The 18,014-nt window shown below is 42.7% G+C and overlaps 1 long non-coding RNA gene and 1 pseudogene across 1 annotated transcript; one reads left to right on the forward strand and one right to left on the reverse strand.

Annotated features, from left to right (window-relative positions):
• Positions 1-537: 537 nt before the first annotated feature.
• On the reverse strand, positions 538-1,944 carry LOC108397560 (KATNB1-like protein 1 pseudogene; annotated as a pseudogene).
• A 311-nt stretch (positions 1,945-2,255) lies between these two features.
• On the forward strand, positions 2,256-16,406 carry LOC108397561 (uncharacterized). The gene is made up of 6 exons (XR_012130241.1): positions 2,256-4,995; positions 5,873-6,001; positions 6,299-6,405; positions 6,887-7,066; positions 9,215-9,298; positions 16,180-16,406. It is a non-coding gene; the product is annotated as an uncharacterized lncRNA (long non-coding RNA).
• The last annotated feature ends 1,608 nt before the right edge of the window (positions 16,407-18,014 follow it).

The raw sequence follows: 18,014 nt of genomic DNA on the forward strand, positions 1-18,014 counted from the left end.
TATATCATTTTCAAAAGTCTCAAAATAATAACAATTTTTTCAGTCATTAACAACCATGGTGCACAAATCTTTATTTCTATTAAATATTTTTCCATTTATTTCCAATTTTGCAGATAGATTGATCAAAACACATGAACTTTTCAAAAGAAATAGTGAATATACTCAAATGAAGGAAGCTTAAATAGCATGGAACTAAAAATACTAGAAATCTATGTGCAATAAAAATTGAATATAGATTAGCCAGTTTCATAGATATTTCCAGTTAAGCATCATACAAGTCTTATGTATGACATAATATCATGATTCTGGCCAAAAAAATAAAAATAGAGATACTAAAAATATTCTCAAGTTTAAAAAATTGTGTGGCATTAAGTTTCAATAACAACATTCTATGTGAATATAAATTCCTGATTTAATTTTGTCATTTTCTCATGCCAGAAGCATGGTTGATTTTAATTTTTTTAGGCAGATATTGGTATCATAACATGTTGGCTTATTAATAATTAAGGCATTTTGCACACATCATCTCAAGGTGGACAAAAAATTTTCACATTATTTGCTATGACGTTTTAAACTTTCAAAGCCTTTTCAACATAAGAAAATAGCGGCACACATCTAAGTTATTTTCTTATAAAATATCAACTTAATGTTAATTTTGTTCTTAAAACACAAAAGAAATTGATAATTAGTCTTTGTGGTTCCTAGTGATAAGTCCTATCTTACTTTTTTCACATAGTATCAACTATATTCTTATGCAATATGCGGGGCTGCATGAAAACCCAGGAGTTCTTAAAAAGCATTGTTACCAAAAAAACATATAAATCCCAAACGCAGCAAAGGCAATAATCTTCATAGTGCACTTCCACCTCATGGATGTTGAAGCTACTCCTTTCCCCTTCAATGTGGAAAAGATTATTAGGGTTTCATTAGTGATTTCATTATGTGGCTTTTAAAAGATTAAAAATGTTTTTAACTTCTTCCACAGTTGACAATTCTCAGATGAGACATTTTTCTGGAAATCATATAATCCACAGATGTTTTGAATAACAAACACTGTTTTGTAGATGAGCTCCACAAAGCTGTCCAGTGGAACTGTGATAAATGGGCATCCACATCCTCAGCTATATTCGTAACATGTCCTGGATCCGAGTAAGGTGGTTTTCCTGTTCCCACAATCCACTTCATTCTTGTTTTAAAATCTGAATATTTCTGCCATTTATCATTTCTGCTTTGGATGATAGTTCTGACCACCACCTTTATGATTTTTGAAGCCAGTTTAAACCACATACTACATTCTTCAAATTTGTTTCTAAACAGTGACTTTACTAGCGACAACAAGTCTCCCCAGCAGCCAAGTGAGATGTATTGTTTTTCTTCCTGTAAATTCTTGGCGCGCACCGGACAGCTCCTATCACCACCATGTAAGCTGCAAATTCACCTGTATTCCTCATTCTCCAGAAAGTTAGAGCTACGCATCAATCTTAAATTCCTGCTGAAAAAAACTTGTGCTGTTGTTTCGCGGTCCTGAGAAACCTCAGGGAAAAGCCCATTATGTTTTGTTGATGGGCTTTCTGTCTCCGAAAATTCACTGGAGTTACCCAAAGCTGTCTGACTCTCGTGGGGGCAATTGTTTAGGTAGATGGCGGGCACAAGCCGGCTAGTTTATTTGCCACCTCCCAGCCCCTACTCCTCAGGGACTGTTTTCTGTAACAAGGATTTTGGGAAGAACGAAATTTCTTTCTGCCGTACATCAATTTACACAGTGAAGCTGGGCATTTCGCAGTTTCTCAACTGTTCTCTTTAGGTAGGTGGCCCACCCTTTGGGAGATCTCTTAACCTCCTTCCTGTTCTTATTCGTGAGATCAGAGGTTGTTTCTTCCTAGGAACATCAATGCTGTGATCCTCAGTATTATTACAAAAGTTCTGTTTTTCAGGATTGTGGATTCAGATGCCATAATCTCTTAAATACCAGCCTCAGCCCAGTCCCAGAGCTGACGAAAGGGAAGGGAGCAACCCCCTGCTGCCCGCTGCACTCCCCACCTGCGTGCGCTGCAGGAGTAGCGCCCCTTGGTGGGGCCCGACTGGTCCTGGTCCGGTCCCGACTCTCTCAGGCCACAGGGACTAGAGGAAGGGGGATGAGCTAAAGCATAGGAATTGTAAAGGCAATATTGCCAGTTTCCTGTCCAGAAGATTTGCACCAACTTACCTTTTATCAGCAAGGGCTTAAAGGAAAGATTTGGGAACCTTTCTAACTTCCCTATCATGCTTTTTTATTATTTGTTTTATAGTGATTAATACAAAACCCATAAAAAGACAAGGAGGTGAAGAATATCAGAGAACTACAAAAGGGACATTGAGAACTCGCAGAAAGGAACAGACAAGAGTTGGAGAGCCGACTTCTGTGGCCGGCACCCTGGAGGCAAAAGTGGGTCTTCAGACTGACTTGCCTCCAGGGAGAGGGAGAGGCTTCCACAAACTTCTTCTGAGAGTCCCTAGAATTAGACAGAAAAAGAAAAAGAAAAACCCAGCTCTGCTGCAAGGGTCTGTCAACATCCTCGTAAGTAGGTATCTGAAATGCTGGCGTATTTACCCTGCTTAATCACCGCCCCACCCTTCTGAGGAAAAAAAGCCAATTTCAGCCATCTGAGGAGAGAGAAGTCGCAATGACCTTTCTGCAAGACTGATGATAACTCACTCCTTATAAGGAGCGGACAAACAAAAAAAGCCCCGGGCTCACTGCTTAGGAATGTGTGCCTCTGCGTGCATCCTTCTCACATTACCTGTTGATGGGCTCCGCACCTGAGCCCAGCATTTCCGGGAGGGCAGAATGGGGGGCCTCCCTTCCCACCAAGCCTAGAGTGTTAACTGATGGAGATAATCCTAACCGTAAAGTTTCTGAATCAGCACTGCAGCTGATTTAATAGGACTAATGAGCTGTTTCAGAAACAAGTTTTTCTATTATTCAAGAAACAAACTTCCTAACAGCCCTTACATAAACTCCTGCCTCAGGATGGGCTATTACATAATCCCTAGTGAAAAGAAGAGTCCACATCCAGAGAGATCAAAGCCCAACGTCCCTGCAGGAGCTGACTTAGTAATAAACCATCAGTAATTTTAGCTATCCTTTAATTATGATGCCTCTTCTAGGTCACTTACGATCTGTTTATTTCTATAATAACCCAGTAATTATGCCCATTTTACAAGTAATAGATATTGAAGTTCAAGGAGAGGTTAGGTCACTTGCCGGTTCACATGGCTCATAAGTGGAGACCCTGATATTTGAACCCAAGTCTTTCTGACTCCAAAACTGGCAGAGTTCCTTTCAGTGGAAGCCGTAACACCTGCATGACTTTACTAACACCCACCGAAGACCACGGTCCCTTTTGGCTTGTGCAGGGTGAGGAATAAGTTTGGCTACTCCAACTTGTCCTGTTCCTCGTGAGGACTTCCCAGACCTTCAAGGAATAAATGAATGTTGAGTTTCCTCCGAAAGTGTTTTTCCATCCAATCTTGTGTTGCTCGGGAAAACATGGAACCAGAAAGTCAAATCCCAGAGTGCTCTCTCTGTTCAACCCTGGAGGAACAGTTCAACACCCAGACAGCAAGGTGGCCCAAGGTCCTTTGGTGAAATGCTCTGTAGCTGATCTGCCCTCTCTCAGCTTCTGGCTGCCCCCACCGCCCAACCAGCCTGTGTGCTGCTGGCTCCTGGAGCTAGCCAGCTGGGCCAAACCCATCCCCATATTCATTCCTCGTGGCTGCCCAAGACATTCTTACTCCCAGGCCCCCATTATTCATCCAAACAAATATTTTTATACCCATTATATATGCCAGGCACAGTCCTAAGGTCTTGGGAGATAAAAAGAGATGATCCCTGCCCTCTGGGAGCTGGCAACCAGCTAATTAATTGCTTGACTACAATTGTATTAGTCCCGCAGAGATTGCTAAATTGCTAAATTGTTAAGGGAGTACATGACTGGGCTGGGGATGGGGACTGGGACTGAGGGGTAGGGAAACGCCTCCTCCAAGAAGAGGACAAGATGGGTGGCGCATAGAAAGAGGGGTTGGCAATACAGCATGAGGCCAGAGAAGTGAGCAAGCTCTGAGCCTGAGGGCCCTTTACAGATCTGGATTTACCTTTGGAATGATGAGACTCCTTTGCAGGGTTGAGGTGATGGATTATATGTGCGTATAAATCAGGGAAGAAAGGAATGATGCATATGCCAACAAATTCTAAATTGTGCTGGAAACTGATGGTTTTGACTCTTGGTCCCTCTGAAACAGTAACTTTGCAGTAATTTAAAGGCTGTCACTTAAAGGGGTTGTTGTAAATGTTTGTTCTTGATAATGATGATTTAAGCTCAGGCAGTGTTCTTCAAGTGGAAGTATTCACCGACCCCTGCCAGCAGTCTGAATCTGGAATGGTCTTCTGGAGCAGCCATACTCAGAGGTAGGTCCCTCAGGGCTCATTCAGAGAGGTGGATGAGAGGACCGGGCACTGGGGGGCGAGAGGCCAGGCGAAGAGTGGAGTGGTGCTGGGCCCCCTGGCACTGATGTGGGCTGCTCTCCAGGGCCCTGGGAAAGCACTGAGAGACCTCCCGATGGCGTTCTCAGAGCCTGCCCTGACATGTCACCAAGTAAGATTGAGACCTTTGGTCCATGTGTACAGTGAAGGCCCTGCCCTAGAAGGTCCACCAAAGTCTCTTTTTCTGCTACCATCCTGGGACCTAATCACCTAAAAGGAGACATGCCATTCCCAAAGAACTCCTTTGGAGGAAGGTCGTATCATGTCAACTTTGAGAGCTAGCCAGGCCCTAGTGAGGAAATGGAAAGGAAAAGGTGGGTATCAACAAGGACTTTTAAAAATTTTTTATCCTCTTCCCTTCAACAAGGACTTTTCAATCAGCCAAATGGTGAGAAGGGAGCAAGGCATATAACACCTATGACTCCAGCATGATTTCACGGAGAAGCAGTTTTGAAAGCTTGCCTTGTCCAGAGGTGAGGAAGATTTAAACACACACACATGCATGCAAATAACATACACACTACAAACATTTCTAGTTACAGGAATGTTAATGTTTTTTTCAGTGTTCTTAAAATGATATTGAAAGTCACATTTGTTTAACTTATAGGAATGTATATCCAAATCTCAATTAAATATGATTAAAAAAAACTCCCTCTAACTATGACTAAATTGGACCAAAACACAGTGAAACCTGCAGCATTAGCAAACTAGTGGTAAGGCCTGTTCTGCCACAACCCTTCTGCTATTTCATACATTACTCTGCATAATGTAGTAATACCATACCTTACCAAAAATCCAAACATTTTCTATTAGCTTGTCCCCTCCCAGAAAGTGGTGTGAGTCCCTTCCTGGCAAGCACTCCTGGCATGAGGCATGGGCAGTGTGCAGTGCTGCTATAAAGCATGGAAAAGAATGTGAAAAAAAGAGATAATGTCTGAAATAAAAAAAAATTGGTTTGGATTTCTAAACCAAATGATCAAATGTGGCTAGTTCTACTTCCCATCCCAGCTATGATGAATTGATAACAAATTCACAAAAGGCCAAATCGACGTCTGAGGCCTTGGCCTACGCAGCAGCCAGATCCAAGAATAACATGGGTCTAGAGAGCCTCCAGCTCTGTGGTTTACCAGCCGTGGCTCTGTGCGGTCTTCGCCGGGCGATGGGGATTGTTCCCAACAGAGTAGGAGGAAATGTTTGCTTGCACTCCAGCTTGGAATCGTGGCTTGTGCCCTGGCTGGGATGTCAGGCAGCTGTTCTAGAACAAGCCAGCTCTGCTGGCTCTGAGCTGTGTGCTTTGGCCTAGTCTCCTAAACCACTGGAGCTTCCATTTCTTTATCTTTACAATGATAGCAACAACTCAACAACTTTGACTGAGGACAGACTATACGTAACGCTGAACTGTCTCTGGGTTAGGATATAGCCATCACCTCAATCAGAGCGAAGTAGGACACAAGACATTGAGTAAGTACCACGTGTGAGGTGAGTCCAAATATCGGAGCATCCTTGTTTACCCAGTGAGCATTTAAGGAAATATTTTGTTGTCATGAATATAAAGATGTGTCAGGATGTAAATCAATTAAACAAATGCCTGCATATAAGGGTTAATGTATTGCTGTCATTGCTTAAACATACTTAGAACACTATATATATTTGTTAATTTATAAATATTGATTAATATGTGAATAGTTTAAATAATATATTTAAACTCACATCATGATTATAATGTAGAAATATTGCCCACTCATGATGCAATATTTTTAATCAACCTCTTCCTAGGTGCCTTTGACCCCAGGGTCTCCTCGATCTTTACTAGAGCCAGTCTCCAGAGCACATCCTCTGCCTGTCCATTCAGGTTGCCTGAGATTCAGCACTTTTGAATGCAGGTATGATGTACCCCAAGTACAATAATCATTTTTGTATTTATGATATCATAAGATAACCACTTATCTTTAAAATACATAGTACTATAGATTTTTAACATGATCTTTCATAGTTCATTTACTGGGGCCTCCAATGCTTAACAATTGAGGTGTCAGATTCCCCAGGAATAATTGGCCAATGTGTGTTAGATTTCTTTGTCCCCAGCTTTCCTGTATCGCCAAGAATCTTCCATAAAATCCTACTTTAGCATTGCTGTAGATGGCTTAAGATTAGTGAATCTTTAATTTTGTTGTTCAAAATAAATTAAGTAGTGCCCTGTATTCCATAAAGATTCTAATATACTCCAGGGATAATGTGAGGGGGTGGGGGAAGGCATGATCCTGTTTGATAATTACAATAAAGGTTAGAGGGTATTAAAGGTCCTCTCCCTTCGCCTTGCCACTCTCCTGACAAGATAACAAAATATTCTTGATCTTTGTTCAGCTGAGACGATCAGAGTTTTTCCAAAGGAGTCTAACCAAGAACAAAGGTAATCCAAGAACTACAGACGGAGAGTGTAATTGCTGAGACTCCGCCCTCTGCCCCCCACCCGACTCCAAGCAGAACTCAGCGTCGTTCCTTTCTGCACCAGTCAGAACTGGAGGCATTTCTGCTCTCATTCAGGTATCTGTAGTCAGCTGGTGGGTCAGGTAGGAGCTCTGCCTCTCGTTGGCTGGCTCTTCACTGGATTTACTAGGGCAACTGGGACATGTCTATCATCATCCAACAGGCTAACCTGGGTTTGTTCACATGGCAGCGCCACAGGGTGACAAGAAAGACAGCAGAGCTTTCAAAGCCTCTTGAAGCCTAAGTTCAAGACTAGCTCAGTGTTGCTCCTGCATTCTGTTAACCTAAACAGATCTCAAGGCCAGCCAAGATTCGTGTGTCATGGAAAAATCCACTCTGAAATTTAATAGAAGAAGATGCAAACTTACATTTCAAGGGATATGGATGTAGAGAGAGGAATAAATGCAATCATTTAAAAATGTATAATACTACCCAAACCATTAACAGAAGCAATAAGAATATTCTCTCTCTGTCTCTGTCTCTATCTCTGTCTCTCTCTCTGTATATATTTAATACATTTACATATACATGAATGCAATTATATATACATTATGTAAATGCATATCTATATAAATGTAAATATTTGGTTTTTATTGCTATTGGTGTTGACTGTGTTTATATTTATTTCACCTATTATTATAAATTACATGTTTCTTAGCTTTTCACTGTTTTTAAATAAACTTTTAAAAATTTTAGAAGAGTTTTAGATTTGTGAGGATAGTACACAGAATTTCCATATACCGTACAGCCATTTTCTCTTATTACGAACACATAAAATTACTGTGATTACATTTGGTATGATTAATGAACCAATATTAATACCTTATAATTAACTGCAGTCCATATGTTATTCAGAGTTACTTAGTTTTGTTTATTTGCCTTTGCAGGCAGATAAGACTTATTTTATTGAATGATTTATCTATGTAATTGTTCAGGCTACCATGTTCAGACAAGAGAAGGAGAGCTTTATTTCTTTGTTTCTTCCTTCTTGAAGAGTCTTGATTTCTTACTTTTTAGCCTGGAACCACCCTTCCTTGGCCCTTCCTTAGACCTGTGGGCCTCAAGCTGCTCAGCCAGGAGCTTCTTCCAGGCTCTGTTCCCTCTATTTACATTTTGTTGAAGGTTTTCATCATGTATGAGTGTTGGATTCTGTAAAATGCCTTTTCTATATCAGTTAACATGATGAAATGATTTTTCTTCTTTAGCCTCTTGATATGGTGGATACTGATTGATTTTTAAATGTTAACCCAGCTTTAAATCCCTGGAAAAAATCTCACTTGATTATGGGGTATAATTATTTTCAGACATCATTGAATTCAATTTGCTAATATTTTATTGAGAATTTTTGCATCCATATTCATGAGAGAGATTATTCTGAAGATTTTATTTCTTATCATTTCTTTGTATGATTTTGGTAATAGGGTAATAATGGCCTTAAAGAATGATTTGGGAAGCATTCTTTCTCCTTCTGTTTTCTGGGAGAGATTGTAGAACATTGTTATCCTTTTTTCCTTAAATATTTGGTAGAATTAACCACTGAAAGCATCTGAACCTTGCGCTTTATTCTGGGGGGGGAGGGGAAGTTATTAATTAATCAATTTCTCTACTAGATATAGGGCTATTCAGGTTATCAATCTCTCCTTGTGTGAGTTTTGATAGTTTGTGTCTTTCAAGGATTTAGTCTATTTCATCCACATTATCAAGAGTCCGGGCATAGAGTTCTGCATAGTATTTCTATATTTTGCTTTTCATGTTTGTGGGATCTTTAGTGATGACCTTCCATTTCTCATATTAATAATTTTTGTCTTTCTTTTTTTTCTTAGTTAGCCTGGCTCTTCTGCTTGATTCTTATTAAAAGAAATCACTTTGTCACAGGTGACATGCAGGTGTAGAGTTGGCTGCTTTGATTGGTGTTAGTCTGGAAAGAGCGCTCTGCTCCCAAGTCAGTTCTTTCTCTTTGGCAAAGATGAAGCCAGTCTGGATTCCTCCCACCTGCGCAGGGAATGTTTCCCCAGGCAGAGGAAGGAGGCGGCCTTGACCCCCCCACCATGTTGCTTCCAGAAGCAGCGGTACACTTTTCACAGGACCTAAGGAAGTCCTAGCTCTTCCCAAGAAGCAAAGAAAAGCAGCCTCCTCTCCCTTCTGTAGTCTCCCTTCAGTCAGGCCTAGCAGAGCAAGAAAAAAATGATTTTAACTCTCTTTCAGGACTCTCTTTGTTGAGGAAGAGACACTGATAAGCATCTGGGATTGAAGATGAGATCCTGAATAGTGCCTTAGCTGAAGACAAGGGTATTACAATTAATTTAATTTAATTAGTAATTAAACTTTTCTGAATTAGAATTTAACAGGAACTTGAGGGTTGGGGAGAGCAGGAAAGGTTACTTGCAGAGGGCTGGCGAGGGAAGAAAGATGACAAGCCACATGGCTGAGAGGCCGTCAAACGGCTAAGAACAAGGAAGTTGATGTGAGAATCTGAAGTCATCTGCTTGGTCTGGGGTGACTTCTACAGCTCTATGGCTTCCTCGCCCATCCAGGCAAGTCTCCTTCACAGGAACTCCTACAGGTTTTGGTGGGAGCAGCTCTTTTTGTGGGAAACCAAGGAAAGGGCTGAGTTCACCTTTTCCCAGCTTTCTATGTAGGTCACCATGGGGTGAAACCAGGACAGCAAGTTACAGGACAGGATCAGCATCAGAAACTGAACGGATTCGCTGGAGGCGGGAACTCAGAGTCAAGGCTCACCACAAACAAGATAGCCTTGCAGATATCTGAGGACGTGATTTGTGTTTTCCATGGGTTTATGAATTGGTACTTGCGCCCACCTTGATGTGTCATAAAGGACAAAGTGGGATTGGTGTCATATATGTAGCACATCCTGTACAAACTCAGCCAGTTTGTCTCAGCATCTTTGGGGTGGCTCTCTGCCCTGAAGCGGTGAGCTCTGGACTGTACAGGCCTGGAGATGACATCTCCCCTGACGTCTCTCCCAGAGCAGTTTCAGGACCAGCATGTGGGAATCTTCAGCAATCCTTCCCTCCTTTGTCCCGTGTCTACAGTCTTGCTCGTGGCCCTCTGGGGTGGAGGCAGCAAGGGGGTGGCCCTTACTGCCATCTGCCCTGGGGGAGCCAGACACCTACCCTCTGCCTTCACGATATACAGAAAGAGTCCCAGAGAAGTTTGACTGCAGGTCCCACAATCAGGGGGAGCCTCTTTCTATTAATCATAGCAGCCTCCCCTGTCCTGGCCTGGACTCCCATGTTCCAGACACCAGCTGGCCAAGCGATGCCTTGTGGGACTTCTTCAGGGCATTCACCTCTCTCCCCTACCAGGAGCAGCATTATCTGGCCTCTCTCTATCACACAGATGTCTGCTTCCAACCAGGGTCTGCTTTCTCCAGACATTCTTACAGGTTTACAGAAGGTACCGTGTTGAACATGGAACCTCTTGGCCATAGACCTGGGCTTTGTCTCTCCTCCAGCTTCGTCAGCTGCTTCCTTGGGGAATATTTAATAGAGTAGAAACAGGGCCCCATGGGCCCAGGGCTCTGATGTACCTTGTCTCTCAAAGCCAAACAGCTGATGGTTTGCCCTTATGAGGATCCTCCAAGATTTCTGCCATCTGTGTCTTCTGACCTGCCTGCCTCTGCTGATACCCATTACATGTCCTCTTCCTGAGGACGTTCCCAATCCCTTGGCTTTTCCCCTTTTTGGCAAAGTAACTAAAACTAACAACTATTGGCTTGAGCTGTTGCTGGATCTCTGAAAACTTGAAGACATATTGAGAAATATGTTTTTCAAGGCCCACCTAGGTTTTAACTCCTTCTACTGCCAACTTTCTCCCTCCATGACCAGTGGCTGGGGCACGTGTAAAGTCCCCAGAACCTGGTCACATCTTTCTGCCTCTTAGGAAACTCCTCTTACCCACTACCTCTTTCAACTCTGCAGAATTCACTCGGGCTCTCCTACTTTGAATAATACTAGCTAACATTTATCGAGCACATTATATGTGCCAGGCACTGCGCTAAGCACTTTACATTCATTGTCTCATTTAATTCTTACAACAATCCTGTCGGGTAGGAACTATTGCTATCCTCTCATTTTACAGAGGAGGGAACTGAAGCACTAAGAGGTTAATTTTCTTGCATGGCCAGAAGGAGAGACTCGTGATTAAAACACAGCTGACTCCAGAGTCTATGCTCTTTATGTCTATGTTATACTGCATCTGACTGACCTTATTGTGTTTGTCAACTATTTCCTTTACCAAAGAAAAGAATGGCCGACTTCTGTCTACCCAGTGAGTAGGTGGTTATATGCAGCTGACTACCCTTAGCCTGGCACATGTAATAGGGCTAAAGTAGTGTTGGTGGGTGGATAGATGGGTGGGTAGGCTGAGGATGAGTGGATAGATGTAGGATGGGTGGATGAATGAGTGGACTACTATATGATCTAGGACCTTTTGTGCATAAAAACATTTGGAACACAAGGACCCCAGATAATCCAGAGCTACATACTCCCCGGTTGTTTTGCTGTTTCTTTTCTCCAAATTCCACAGGCTGTTCTGTTTGCATGAGGAGGGCTTTCTCCAGGAACCTGAGCCCACAGAACAAACAAGATTAGCTGTGTTCCTGCCAGCAGTTATTTCCGCCTACATTTATTTTCTTAGATGCTACATGGTAACTTTTAAATTCAAAACAGATTTGCTCAGGGAGGCTTGGTGTTTAGTATGGCTGGCTGTCCTCTGTTCCTGGTGGGGTCCTGTGGCCCAACCCTGATTCAGGAGCATCAGGCTTTGGGATTTGTTGTTTATATCTAGAAGTCGGAGGCACTCCTGTTGTGCAGAAACAAGATCTACATCTCCCAACAGCTGCTGCAAAACAGGCTGAGACTGGACACAGCCTGCCTTTTAAACCCAGAACAATTTCAGGGAGAAGGTGAGCTTACAGGATGGCCACAGACTTACCCATCAGGCCCTCTTCCTCCTTCACTCCAAGGTTCCTGCCCAGTATCACTCCAACCCTATATGACTCCCAGACCTCTCTTATTCCTTTGGTTTCAGATGCTAATCTCACTCTCCCGAAGGTATTAGTGACTTACTACTTTCTTTTCCCATTAGAAAGACGTTCCTGGGTCAAAGCAATGTTAAACTCAAAAGCAGAGTTATTCAAATCATACCAAGCCAGTGATCCCCACTGGGCCTGTTGTTCAGGCTAGCCTAAGCATTTGTGATGTTAGTTTTGAGGAGTCTTTTATGAATATTATAAAATCAAATGGATGTGGGACCAACTTAAGGTCAAGTTCTCTTCTCATTGACTCTGATATCTCTAGAGAGGCTCTTCAGTGCTATGAGCATTTGGGGCACAAATATGCCAGTTGCTCTCACCAACCCCAGGACCCTCAGGCCGTGTCTCACTGCTGTGTATCTAACTACCACAGTGATGGCCTGCCGTGCCCCTTCCATGGGGTCTATCTGCTCCTTCAGAGTGACCAAGAGGCCCTCTCCATGAGGCCTGGGCTGCACTGTGCCTCTGGCAGGACCCCGCCTTTATTTTCAGGTACTTGTAGTACAGGAATGTAGAGTTACCTCCTCAGGAAAATTTCCAAGATGTTGGCTAATGCATAGATTTTGTCATGGGCATTAAAAAAAAGGCAAGGGAAAATTTTACTTGGCTGCTTTGGTCTCTCCCTAAGCTTTTCAATAAACTCTACATGCCCAGCTCTTATCTTTTTGTCCAATTGTGAGATAAGATTACAGGTAAACTCAGTGAAATTTCTGCATGAAAAGTTATATCTATCCAAAACCAAGTCTCTAGCACTCTAAATCCTTTTTGCTCCTAAAGTAACAATGAGAAATTTAGTTGTCATATCCAATCAGCTTATTTCATGTGAAAAATTAAGTCTCTGCATCCCACAAACTATGAAAAAACCTGCCCGTTACAGGCATGTCGCAGTCCCCGGTTATCTGTGCTGAGGCCCCAAGCTTCTTTTAACGCAGATGATGGGAAAATGATTAGGGAGGGAAAGTGTGCTGCTGGCCGGAAGAAGCTGGTCTGATGCCTTTGCGAAGACGAAGACGGGAGAGAGCCATCCTGCCTTCCAGGTGCTGCAGCGTCGGTTGGGCACATGGCTTAGCAAGCAGAGTGCAGACTGATTTCAGCCCCTGCTTGGCCCCCTGGTGGGTGATGTGAGGCAGCCCCAGGCGCTGACCACAAAGCCTTGCTGAGAGGGTCTTCATGCTGCTCTGAGGTTACTGGTGTCTTAGCTCTCAGAATGCCTGCTTCAGATTTGCCTACCACAGACCTGAGGGCAGCAGTGATGTGGTGATGGAACAAAGAGGGCGGCTAGAGGCCGCAGGCTGACCAACTGCTGCATCCCCCTGTTTATTCAGAGGCATTCCCTGGGTCCACTCAGCAAAAAGAGCATTGAATCTCAACCCATGCAAACTGCACGTTTCTCTGAAATCATTCATTCAAAACAGCTCTTAGATATGTAAAGGATAATTAATAGAAACTCAAAAAGCTAGACGCATCCTTGAGAGGCCATCTGGTCATTCCCCAGCCTTTAGGCAAAACCGCCTCTCAATAGGTATCCTAGCACTCCTGGCAGCAGATGGGAAGGTTACTGGTTTCAGCCTCCCTCAGAGAAAGTTCTGGATGGACTCTGAAGGCTTTCTGAATGCGTGTATATTTATTTGTAATTATACTATGCAACAGAAGGAGAATTCTCTGCAATGTGAGAGAGTGGCCCTCTACCGTCCCTCACTATCCTGCTCCTCCTTCTCTGTGGTCTGCTCTGGGAGACCAAGCCGAGGAAGCGAGAGCAAGGGGGGGTTTGAAGCATCTGAGAGGGAATAAAGGCAGCGGGGCTGGGCTGAGTAGAGGCTGGACTGCAGAGCAGTTGTCACACTGGCCGCCATGGCCTCAGCTTCGCAGCAGAAAGTGCTTTCATCTCCCAGAGTCAAGGGCTCCATCTCAGGACAGGCCTGTGATTGGTGCAGGCTGAGATTGGTGCTATGCCTACTCCTTGGCCTGGTCACTGAGGCTAGGGGGTGGTTGATTCTGATTGGCTAGTCCTTAGTTACGTGGCCACCAATACCAGGGCGATGGGAAAACCTACTAGACAGACAAAACCAAAAGCTACCACACACACTTCTAAAGCTACCTACCTCTCAAAATTACTGCAAAGATAAGTGAAAATATGCATAACTGCCTAAGAGAGTGTCTAATAGCAGACACTCAGTAAATGGTAGTTATTGTTTCCTCCACCGGCATCACCAGAACCAACACAAACAACCTTTCTACTAAAGCCTTGAGGCAAAGAAGTGCTGATAAAGTCAACATTGGCTCAAACTTGAATAATACTAGCTAACATTTATTGAACTGAGCCTGAACTTTTCTGAAGAACTGAGAATGTTTAGCCAACATTTTCCTCCAGGGAGTCTAATCTTTGTTCATCCTTATACTTTCTGGCCAGAATGGCTGTGGATCACCAGAATAATCATAAGGATGCTTATTTCCCTGACAGCTTCAATGTCTGAAGAAAGACAGTCATCAGTGTTTTTCTGACCTTTTCCTAGAGCCAGAGCATTTGGATGAAGTGGGGAAAATTCCTGCCTCTGAACTGAGTATCAGCTTCTTGCAGGGTCTTATTCCTTATATGTCCTTCTCCACCCCTCAAAACCATAAGCCTACAAATTCATGTGAAGAATTAAGGACACAGTGCTCTTGACCCCAGACAGCATGCCACCACCCCTACTACCCTTCCTCCATGCTCACTATGGCCAACTGGATGTCCAGACCCCCAAATCTCAGGAACCCCGCCCTGTACATTCTTAACATGCTGTTCCCCTGTGGAGAACATGCACTTCCCATTTCCCACCTGCAAAACTTACCCCTCAAAATCCTTTCCGTTTTTCAACACCCACCTCAATGCTATCTCCTGCAGGAAGCCTTTCCTACCTCTTCAACCAGCTATGGTCTTGACTACCTTTTAATCTCCTTATGGAATATATGCTGGAATAAATATATACATGTATACATATCTATACTTGAATGATAAGCTTCATAATTCAGTTAAAGGGCATCTATCAAGAACCTGGCATCTGCACTATGCCAGGCACAGGAGACAGAAATGCATGAGGTAAAATAAACCCAGACAAGATGGGGCTGGAAGCAGCCCAGGTACTACATATTTCTGTTGATGCATTTCCAGGATTTTAAAATTTATTTGCTCTTCTTAGTTCATGCTTCAGATAACTGTTGTCACTGCCAGCTCAGAGCTTTGGTGCCCTCAACTACAAAATAAAAGCTTTGGGCTACACAGTCACTGCAGAGCCTTCTCACTCAGCAATGAGGCTCTCTTATATTCTATAATCGCCTCATCTGCATTTCCAGTGGTCACTTCGCTCCTCTTATTATCATCCAGTCATCCAGTGATCCTCTGAACTTCAGAGAATTTGGGGATTAGTATGTAGTTAGCACACCTGTGTTTGTTGAGCAGGGTCAGAATGGTGGCCAAGCTGGTGACAAGCCACATCTCTTTCTAGATCTCAGTCTCCTCATCTATAAAATGGGATGGTTAGTGTAGAGGCCACTGAGGTCCCTGTTCCAACTCTGATGTTCCATGATTCATAACCATTCTCTCTTGTTCCCCTGAGGAACACATCATGTTCTACAAAGACACAGCTGCCAAGCCACCTGCAGCAGGAAACAAATACTGAGCCACTCCCAGCTCACCCGGGGAGATGAGCTGAACACTGGAGAAGAGGCTGGGACTGAGTCCAGAAGGCTTGGATTTTAGTCTCTGGCCTCCACTGTTACATAATTTCAATTGTGGGAACCAGCTGAACAAATTTGACCTCTGGAGAGGAAAGGGCACTAGCCAACACTGCTTAATCAAGCACCCTCTTTGCATTACCTCCCGGCTTCCCCTTCCTTGTTTGCTTTCTCCCGTCCCGGCCACATCCTGCGTGTGGAATGAGCGCTGTCTGTGATACCATGTTGATACTTCACCATGCTCAGCATGCTTATTGGCCAGGTACTCATCACTCAAACTACTTGATATAAGGTGAAAAATTCAGTCAGTTAATTCAAACTTTTCCAAGTAGGAAAGAAGCTTTTTCTAACTGACTTCCTCTTGGCCCACTCATGAACCCTGCTTTCCTTCTTCCTGTTACAGAGGCTGGTTGATAGCCCGACACCAGGAGGCTGCACTTGGTTCCCCGCAGCTGATCTCCGGGCTCACCAGGGGCCACCTACACCTGCTTGGCCCCCAGCCCGGTGGTAGTGGTTGTCCTTGTAACTGTGGTGATATAATTTACTTGAATATTAATAAGTTAATTAAGTATGAGAGCAAAGAAGAGAGTTGTTGGTTATGTGAAAACCAAATTAAATGCTTGGTATGGTATCAACAAATATTTGCAGTCAATTTTGGTGTATGGAATAAAGTTTGGTGTTTGGTGAAAAACAATAAAAGTATAGGAAGATTTTGCATTCAGATTGCTCTGTAGGGTCTATGTCTCTTTGTTCTACTTTGAAGGAGCCATAATTAAAAATTGTAGTTGAGACATTACAGCTGTAGTCTCAATGCCAATTACAATTACAAATGCCAATTAAAAAAAACCCATACTCAAAAGGAAAAAAGGCCTTAGCCCAATATCAAAACATTGGCTAGCACTGTAGGTTTTAAATTAAAATACAATATATATTTATATGTTTGAGTCAGTTCTGTTATTTTTCAAATATTAGACCTAAGAAGATCTGAACTGAACATCGATGAACAGCATTCTACTGTCTGGGACCCAAAAATTTTTCAGAGTTTTTCAGTTAATAGTTTACATTAAAATCTTAGGATGTCTCCTCAGTTTTGATGATGATGATGAAAATTTTCAAGCAGCTATAAAAGTAGAGAGAAAAGTAGAGCAAACCTTCATACCCCATTATCCAAATTTTGCCATCCATGCCTCATCTATTTATTTCATTTCCTTTCTGATGTATTTTAAAGCAAGTTTTAGACATCGTGCCATTGTGTCCTTACTTTAGTAGATATCTCCAAAAAATATGGAGACTTTCTTATCTAACCACAACACCGTTATCATGCCTTACATAATGAGCAGTGATTCTTTTCATGTCGTCTGATACTTTGCCCAAACTCAGTTTTCTCAGAATGCCTCCAAAATGTCTTGTTAGTGTCAGTTTGTTCACATATGACATGAAAATAATGTACACATCACCTTTAGTTATATCTTTTATGTATTTTTAAATTTAGAACAATACTCCCTCACTTTTTTCCTTCTATTAACTTGTTGAAGAATCCTGCTTTTATAAAGAGATGTGAGAAGTTCAAAGAAGAACAACTGACCAGGGTTTAGTGGTGAGGGATCTCAGAAACTGCCAGAACAAGCCCCAAACTTTTCAAGGTGACATGAAGCTCATGGTCATCATGGCCCAGAGAAAAGTTTCCTCTCCTCTTATACTGAACAGAGAGCTGAAGACAGGGTTGAAAAATGACAGGTTTAACTAGGTTTACTCAAAAACAAAGGCACAGTCATTAAGGAAATGCAGATCAAAAGCACAGTTGGGGACCAGTTCACACCCACTAGAATGGCTGTATCAGAAAAAGAGGATAAAAACCATGGCTGTTGAGAATGTGGAAACTGGAACCCTCATACATTGCTGGTAGGAATGCAAAATGGTGAATTGAAATGGTGCATTGGAAAACAGCCTGGCAGTTCCTCAGAAGACTAAACATGGAGTTTATCACAGGACCTAGCAATTCCACTCCTAGGTATATACTTCCAAAGAACTGAAAATATGTTCACACAAAAACTCGTATACCAATGTTCATAGCAGATTATTCATAAAAGCACAAAAGAGAAACAGCCCAAATGTCCATGATGAATGGCTGAATTCACTAATTTAGTACATCCACACAATGAAATATTATTCAACATAAAAAGGAATGAAGTACTGATATGTGCTACAACATGAGTGAACCTTAAAAACATTAATTAT

The sequence above is a fragment of the Manis javanica genome, chromosome 4 (genome assembly GCF_040802235.1).
Source record: "Manis javanica isolate MJ-LG chromosome 4, MJ_LKY, whole genome shotgun sequence".
NCBI lineage: Eukaryota > Metazoa > Chordata > Mammalia > Pholidota > Manidae > Manis > Manis javanica.